We start from the raw sequence: 9289 nt of genomic DNA on the forward strand, positions 1-9289 counted from the left end.
ATTTAAAGGGGTCCCTGGGGAGGGTATCAGTATTTACATTGTGTCCCTGTCAGTGTTTTAGCATTTACCTTTGTGCTAGGGAGTGCAGGGCACCATGTCGGTATTCATAGAGGGCATTTGTATTTAGAGTACCCCCTCCCATCCTCTTTAACCCCCACACCATTTCCCCCTCCTCCCCATCCCTCGTCCTACCCCCCCCCACCTCCTCTTACTTCCCCATCCCTGCTCCTTCTCCCCGTGCTCACCCCTCTTTCACATTTCTCCTCCTCCTCCCCTTCCCTCCTTCCTCCATCTCAGACGGAAGTCCACCGCGCACCTGCGCCATCTCGAGTCCCAATATGACGTCGGGGTCGAGCACAACCGTCCTAAGGTTTTGGATGGCATTTGCCACGAGCCGGGCATCCGTGGACATGCGATGCACCAACTCCTGTGGTAGCATCCAGCCCACTCCTCCGCCACGGAGCACGTCCCCGACCCTGGTCACCCTGGCAAACACAGCACTCCTCTCTGCCAGCCACTGAAGGGGGCAGAGGGGCTCTGACAGTGTTGTAGGGGGATTTTCTCATTCAGCGCACTTGCAGTACCGCCAGAGGCCTGCAGATGATGGTGTTGAACTACAGGAGCATTTGGCCTCAGCAGTGCCACCAGGAGGTCTATACTGGAACTACATCACCTTCACTTGCGACATTGTAAATTCTTGGAATTGTTGCACGATTACCAGTATAAAGTGAGTGATCTCTTTGACTATCCTTTGTCTAATTAAGGCTTTTTCATCTGGTTCCCTTATATGCTACTCAGTAACCTAGTTTCATACTTTCTGTTTGTCCCTCTATTTTTTCTTTACTGTACTCTTTGTATCCATCTTGCCTTTCTCCTGAATTGTGAATACAACATTTATCATAAACCTCCCTTTTATGCTTCATTTTAATCTCTCTATTCGGGAGATCCAGGGAGCACCAGCGTTTGATGCCCTTCCATTCCCCCTTGTAGCTATATGTCTAGTCTGTACACAAACTATCTCCACTTTGGAGGCTTCCCACTCTCATTTACTGTTTTACCAGACAATCCAACTGGGCCAGGTTTCTTCTCCACTCACTGGAATGAGCCTTCGTCCAATTGAGGATCATCATGGCAAAGGTTGAGGATTATTAGAAGTGATGGAAGGGATGAGTTCAGTGAGACATCATATTCACTGCCAGCCTGTCTCATGAGTAGGGTTGATTTGAACTTGGTGAGGTGACTGTGCATGGGTTTCGAGGAGGTGGTGGTGGTTGGGTTCTGGGGTTGGGGTCTGAGAGGGTGCTGTTGCCGGTGTGGGGAGGGCCAGAACGAGCAGGAGACCTCATGGCGATACTGACCAGAAGTCCCTGTGGCCATTTTAATTCCATTTTAATATCTGCATCCAGTGGCACCACTATTCATGGCCAGAATGGAGATGATTGGATAATTCCCATGTCAGTCACACCTGGAGGCTGCCCCCTCTGTAAGAGCCGGGATTGATTTCACACACGTTATTCATCCAAACTATCCTCCACTCACTGCATTTTACTGGAGTTTAAACCTGCCTTCATTGGGTGACGTTGCTGTAGTTTGTCGAGACTCTTTTTAAGTAGATTCTGTTGACTGTTTTGTGCAGTGCACTGATAAATAGACTCTGTTCATTGAGGAACACTGTGAAATAGACTGTTTGCTGTGAATCCTGCTGTAGGTCCAACTCCTGCCTCCAACTTATTGACTGAGACAGAGCTCTTAATACTCTGCTCACCAATATATTAACAGATCGCGGGTTAGGAAGGTGCTGTCAAAGAAGCCTTGGAGAGTTGCTGCAGACAACTTGAAGATGGTTCTCACTGCTGTTACTGTGAATTCAGTGTGTACACCATCTACCTTTATGCTCGGTATGACTCTAATCACTGGAGACTTTTCCCCCTGATTCTCATTGACTTCCATTTTACTGAGCCACTTGATGCCACAGTCAGTCAAATGCTGCTTTATGTCAAAGGCAGTCACTCTCACCTCACTTCATCTTTGGAATTCACCTCTGTTATCTATGTTTGAATCAAGGCTGCAACGAGGTCTCGAGCTGAGTGGGCCTGGCGGATCCCAACTTAACTATCGGTGAGCAGGTTATATCTGAGTAGGTGCCACGTGATAGCTCTGTTGGCGACACCTTCCATCACTTGGCTGATGAGGGGAAAGGTGGGGTGGGGATTGGCCAGAATGTATTTTTCCTGCTTTTAAAGGATTGGATTTGCCTGGGTATTTATTTACATTGTCAGGTACATGTCAGTGTTGTCGCTGGATGAGAACAGCTTGGCTAGGAGTGCAGCTAATTCTGGAGCACAACTCTTCAGTATTGAAGCTGGGGTGTTGTCAGGGCCCACAGCCTTTACTGTGTCCAGTGCCTCCAGCTATTGCGTCATATCACGATGGGTGATTGGAATTAGCTGAAGACTGGCCTCTGTCATGTTTGGACCTTTTTTGAAAAATATGTGGTGACCTCCGTTTAATGTAAACATACTTAAAAATGTAATCACAATAATTCATAACCCTTTCACAAGTTTTCTTTTTGAAATAGAGTTGAGTTGAAGCAAATGAAATGTGTATTTTTCTACGATTTGGACCCCAAAGAGATGAATGAAAATATTTAATTCTACTGATAATAATTAACATAAAACCCTAGATATGTCTCTTTTTGCATCAATACTCAAGTTCTGTACTATCAAATGGTGATTTATAATAATTATAATAATAAATGTGACAAGAACTAGGGGAACAGTTTAAAAATAAGGGGTTTCTCTTTTAAGATGGAGATGAGGAGAAACCTTTTCTCTCAGGGGGTTGTTAGTCTGTGGAGTTCTCCTCACTGGAGACTGGGTCATTGAATCTATTCAAGGCTGCATCAAATAGACTCTTGATAGACAAGGGAGTCATGGATTATGGGGGACAGACAGGAAAGTGGAGTTGCGGTCACAATCACATCAGACATGATCTTATTGAATGGCGGAGCGGGCTCGAGGGGCTGAATGGCCTATTCCTACTCTTATGTCCTGTGTTCCTACAACCTCAGAAGTTCCTCAGGTTAGTGTCCTAGGCCCAATCATCTTCAGCTGCTTCATCAATGACAATCCCTCCATGGTAAAGGCAAAAGTGAGGAGGTTCGATGGTTGCATAGTGTTCAGTATCAATCGAGACTCTTCAGATACTGAAGCAGTCCATGCCCACATGCAGAGAGACCTGGACAACATTCAGGATTGAGCTCACAAGCGGTAAGTAACATTTGTGCCCTGCAAGTTCCATTACCAATGAGAGATAATCCAACCAACTGCCCTTGATGTTCAAACCCCCACCATCAATAGCCTGGGGGTTACCATTGACCAGAAACTTAACTGGACCAGCTTTATGAATGCAGGTGAGAGGCTGGGAATTATGCATTGACTCACCTCATGACTCCCAATAGCCTGTATACAATCTTCAAGACACAAGTCAAGAGTGTGATGGAATAAACTCCACTTGCCTGGATGAGTGTAGCTCCATTAAAACTCAACAACCTCCGACACCTTCCAAGACAAAGCCTCCCGCTTGCTTGGCACATCCTCCAACAGCAGTATACTGTGGCAGCACATGAATGAATTTTAAAAATACCCGAGTCTGTGCTGTCTCCTTCCCAATGAAGCATTGAGTGAAGAGGTGAATAGGTAGGTACAGTGGGACAGGAAGGCTGCTATAAACTAGACTCACATAGCATCAAACACACAGCTCATGATGCAATTCCATTTATTATTGACTGAGAGACTAAGTACAGTCACCAGAGGCAGTGACTGTGTCTACAAACAAATCGAGACACTGAACCCACTCCTGGACAGGATCGTGGAGCATCACCAGATTCCTCTATTAGCACAGCAGCTTGTACGAGCAAATAAAAGGTAATTTCTTATCACAATGCAGATCATTCCAACTCTTTGAACTACCTGGAGAAAGAAAGAAAGACTGAATTCAGTGAACCGAGCAACTATTGGTCTAAATTGTTCATTCTGCTTTGAGAGTGCCAATGATTTATTCCCTTAGTCCATGCAAAAACTTTATAAATAACTGGAGATATTTCCTGTTGTGATCCTGTTTGCAGTCAGTGTGAGAGTCACTGAAATCTGAAGCTGCTGAGTTTACCCTGGGCTGGATTTTCCTGTGTGAGTGGACAGCAAGACCTCACCACCAGGGTTAAACAGTCTCCTTCCCCATTGCACAGACTTCACACAATTGGAATGTTCAGAATTAGAATTCAGGTTCAGAATATCTGTCTGGATTTGATTATTTTAAATCTGGGAATTGAATCCTGTGGAAAGGGAGAGGGGTGTTTGGTGCATTAGTAAAGTGAGGGCTGGATACAGAAAAGTTGAATATTTCCTCGAGGTGTGTAAACTGAGTGGAGTCCTGCTCACTGGGAGCACGGCTGCAGCCTGGAACATGTCAGGATCAGCTCATTAAATGTGCAGCAGTTCCAAGGCTGGTCTTGGTATAACCTCGACACTGCAGAACCCACAGAGACGGATAATTGAGCAGAAGGAGAAACTTTAGTGTTACTCCCAGTGTCTGTTCCTTTACCTACAGCACGTGATCCATGTCCTTTCCTCCATTAAACAGTTTTACCTGGAAGGTGACTGCCTAAGGGGCAGGAAGTCGAGCTCTGTCAAAGTCTAAAACTCAACCACATGGAGTCCTGTTAGAATCTGATCCATTGATCATTTTGCCTGGAATTATTTTCCCAGAGGACACTCTTCCCATCACACTTAGCAACATCAACTTACTCTCCCTAATGTACACACAGTCTTCATTTGATTTGTAATTATCGGGTTGACGATAACTCCACTTTGTAAATTCTCTTGGAGACCCATCAGTCCAAAGGAAAGTCCCCTCCTGTGGAAATATAAAATCTTATCATTTAAACAGGTATAACTTGTTTACCATGAACAATGTGATGCAACAAGTCAAGAAACGTTACCTTGTAGATGTCATTCAAACCGATCCAAGTTGAGACCATTTTTCCCCTGTCTTTAGATATCATGCTTACAATTAATTCATTCTGACTCTCCCAATGTATGGAGGCAAGATGGTGGCCTGGAACCAGCGTTTGGCAATGCAGCTTTAAATAAAAAACAGACCATTTGTCGCTTGTTGCCTTTTTTACATTAACCATATTGGAACAACAGAATTGAATATGTTCAACGCTGACATTTTGTTCTTTGGAAGAATGTGAACAATAAAACTACAACCTCCTGCTATATGTCCATGAGCTCCTGATATGGACTGATTCCAAACTTCAGTCAATAGTGACACACTGACACTGATTACTTGGAGCCAATCTCTTTGTGGCTTCAAACCCTCAGATTGAAATTTCAGCAACTTCTGTGTATCAGTTGATGTTGGGCTGGGTTTGTGGTCGAATTCTCTGTGGGTTATTTGGTGTTTCTCCTGTTCTCCCTAATCTTTCTCCATAAGCCAGCTGTCAATACAGATGTTGACAGTCACAGCAGTCCAATGATCACATTCACACTAACACATTTATCATAATGACAGACCATTGCTAATGTGTATGTTGAGTTTAATTTAGTTTAGATTTCAATTTGATCTGGAGACCATGTAGCTCAGTGACACGGACACAGGAGTTTCACAAGTTGATGCTGTGGGAGATGAAAAGTTACATAATTAATGGCTCGGATTCGAGCTCAAATGTGTAAATAAGGAATAAGCATTAGGAATGGACTGCAGATTTAAAAACTGATGTGAAAATTAGAAGGTAATTGTGATGGGCAAATTCAATCAACTCAGTTATCCAGGAACACAATTTTAATTCTACACGTGTGTTTTGACGACACTGAGCTCTATGTCAACACCACCTCTGAATCCTTCCACTGTCTGATTTGTCATGCAGATTGTCTGACAGCCTCTACTGAATGAGCAGAAATTCCCTCCAATTAAATACTGGAAGTTCAAAGTTATTGGCTGGAATTTTCCAGCCCTTCACACCAACCGGATCTTCCGGTCCTGCCAAAGTCAACGGATATTTCAATGGCTTGCTGGCCCCACCATAGGGGAACCCGCCGTGGGGAGGCTGGAAAATCCTGGCCCTTGTCTTCAGTTCCAGCCATAACTTTAATAGTGAGATGCTGACTCCATCTCCCTTCCTGACGCCGTCTGAGGCAGAATCAAACTTAAAAAAAATTTTTTTTCAATTCATTCATGGGATGTGGGCTTCGCTGGCTGGGCTGGCATTTATTACCCTTCCATAATTGCCCTTGAGAAGATGGTGGTGAGCTGCCTTCTTGACCGCTGCAGCCCATGTGGTGTAGGTACACCCACAGTGCTGTTAGGAAGAGTATTTCAGGATTTTGACCCAGCGACAGTGAAGGAATGGTGATATATTTCCAAGTCAGGATGGTGAGTGACTTGGAGGGGAACTTACAGTTGGTGGTATTCCCATCTATCTGCCACCTTTATCCTTCTAAATGGTAGTGTTCATGCATTTGAAAGGCACTGTCAAAGGAGACTTGGAGAATTCCTGCAGTGCATGTTGTAGATGGTACACACTGCTGCTAATATGCATCAGTGTCGGAGGGAGTGAATGTTTGTGGATGTGATGCCAATCAAGTGGGCTAATTTATCCTGGATGGCATCAAACTTCCTAAGCATTATTTGAGCTGCACTCATCCAGGCAAGTGGGGAGTGTTCCATCACATTCCTGCCTTGTGCCTTGTCAATGGTGGACAGGCTTTGGGGAGTCAGGTGATGAGTTACTCATCGTAGGATTCCTAGCCTCTGACCTGCTCTTATAGCCACAGTATTCATATGGCTAGTCCAGTTCAGTTTCTGGCCAATGGTAACCCCCAGGATGTTGATAGTAGGGGATTCAGTAATGGTAATGCCATTGAACATCAAGGAGCGATGGTTAGATTCTCTCTTGCTGGAGATGGTCGTTGCCTGGCACTTGTGTGGCGCAAATGTTACTTGCCACTTGTCAACCCAAGCCTGGATATTGTCCAGGTCTTGCTGCATTTAGACATGGGCTGCATTACTATCTGAGGAGTCACGAATGGTGCTGAACATTGCAATCATCATTGAGCATCCCCACTTCTGACCTTATGATGGAAGAAAGGACATTGGTGAAGCAGCTGAAGATGGTTGGGCCGAGGACACTGCACTGGGAACTCCTGCAACCATCTTTCTTTGTGCTAGGTTTGACTCCAAACAGCAGAAAGTTTTCCACCTGATTCCCATTGACTCCTGTTTTGCTAGGTCCCCTTGATACCACACTCAGTCAAATGCGGCCTTTGTCAAGGGCAGTCACTCTCATCTCAGCTCGGGAGTTCAGCTCTTTTATCCATGTTTGAACCAAGGCTGTAATAAGGTCAGGAGCTGAGTGGCCCTGGCAGAACCCAAACTGGACATCAATGAGCAGGTTATTGCTAAGCAAGTGCCACTTGAGAGCACTGTTGATGACCCCTTCCATTACTTTACTGAAGATCAAGAGCAGACTAATGAGGCAGTATTTGGCCAGGTTGGATTTATCCTTCTTTTTGTGTACAGGACATACCTGGGCAATTTTCCACATAGCTGGGTAGATGCCTGTGTTGTTGCTGTACTGAAACAGCTTGGCAAGTTCTGGAGAACAAGTCTTCTATTACTGGAATGTTGTCAGGGCCTTTGCAGTATCCAGTGCCTTCAGCCATTTCTTGATATCACGTGGAGTGAATAGAATTGGCTGAAGACTGGCATCTATGATGCTGGGGACCTCCGGAGGAGCCAGAGATGGATGATCCACTCGGCATTTCTGGCTAAAGATTGTAGCAAATGCTTCAGCCTTAGCTTTTGCACTGATGGGTTGGGCTCCGCCATTATTGAGGATGGGGATATTTGTGGAGCCACCTCCTGAAGTGAGTCGTTTAATTGTCCACCACCATTCACGACTGGATGTGGGAAGATTGCAGAGCTTAGTTTTCATCTGTTGGTTGTGGGATTTCTTTGCTCGGTGTATCACTTGCTGCTTATGCTGTTTGGCATGCAAGCAGCCCTGTGTTGTAGCTTCACCAGGTTGACACTTCATTTTTAAATATGCCTGCTGCTGTTCCTGGCATTCCCTCCTGCACTCTTCATTCAACCAGAGTTGATCCCCTGGCTTGATGGTAATGGGAGAGTGGGGGATATGCTGGGCCATGAGGTTACAGTTTCTGTTCGATTACTATTCTGCTGCTGCTGATGGCCCACAGCGCCTCATAGATGCCCAATCTTGAATTGTTAGATCTGTTTGAAATCTATCCCATTTCGTTTGGTGGTAGTGCCACACAACACGATGGAGGGTATCCAAGTTGTGAAGGCGAAACTTCGTCTCCACAACGACTGTTCACAACCTTCATGTCCTTCTTGACTCTGATTAACACCACCGATCCTCCCACTCGTATCCATCACTGCATCTGTTCATCTTCTGCTGAAACCTGTACCCAGGCCTTTGTTAATTCTAAACTTGATTTTTGTAATTCTCTCCTGGTCATACAAACATAACAATTAGGAGCAGGAGTAGGTCACTCGGCCCCTCCAGCGTGTTCCATCATTCAATAAGATCATGGCTGATTTGATTGTAACCTCGACCCCACATTCCTGCCTGCTCCCCATAACCTTTCACCCCCTTGTTAATCAAGAGTCTCTCTGGTTTTGCTTAAAAATATTCAAAGACTCTGCTTCCATCGCCCTTTGAGGAAGAGAGTTCCAAAGACTCACAATCTTCTGAGAGAAAAAGTTTCTCCTTATCTGTAATTATGATCCCAGCTGATATTAGAACTGGACAAGTCTGATCCCAGGGTGGAACCCAGCTTGATAGATCCTAACATTTGTTTTTGTTTAGACAAGTGGAGAGTAGCTACTTAACAGAGTCACAGAAGTCAGCTGATGAACTTTAAACAAAATAATAGGACATTTAATCAACAAGAAAATATGAACTATATTACAATACTCCTTAAGCCAGAGCTAGACCTTTACAGGTATATGCAGATTTGTAAGGATAGCACAAGTTACAAAAACTCTTATACACATTATGTTCACATTATGTACACAATCCATGTAAACCAATTGGCGACCTGTCATCAGGCACACCGCACTCTGAAACCAAGTGACAGATGCCACCTCAACCAGATGTTATGGATCTCTCCTCAACTCCCCCCAGTCGCTTGTCACACCGTGAGTCAGTCTCACTGAACTCCATCTTTCACAAGAGGGTTTCCAATCCCCACTTTCCAAAAAC

This window comes from Cetorhinus maximus, chromosome 12 (genome assembly GCF_964194155.1).
Source record: "Cetorhinus maximus chromosome 12, sCetMax3.hap1.1, whole genome shotgun sequence".
NCBI classification, from domain to species: domain Eukaryota; kingdom Metazoa; phylum Chordata; class Chondrichthyes; order Lamniformes; family Cetorhinidae; genus Cetorhinus; species Cetorhinus maximus.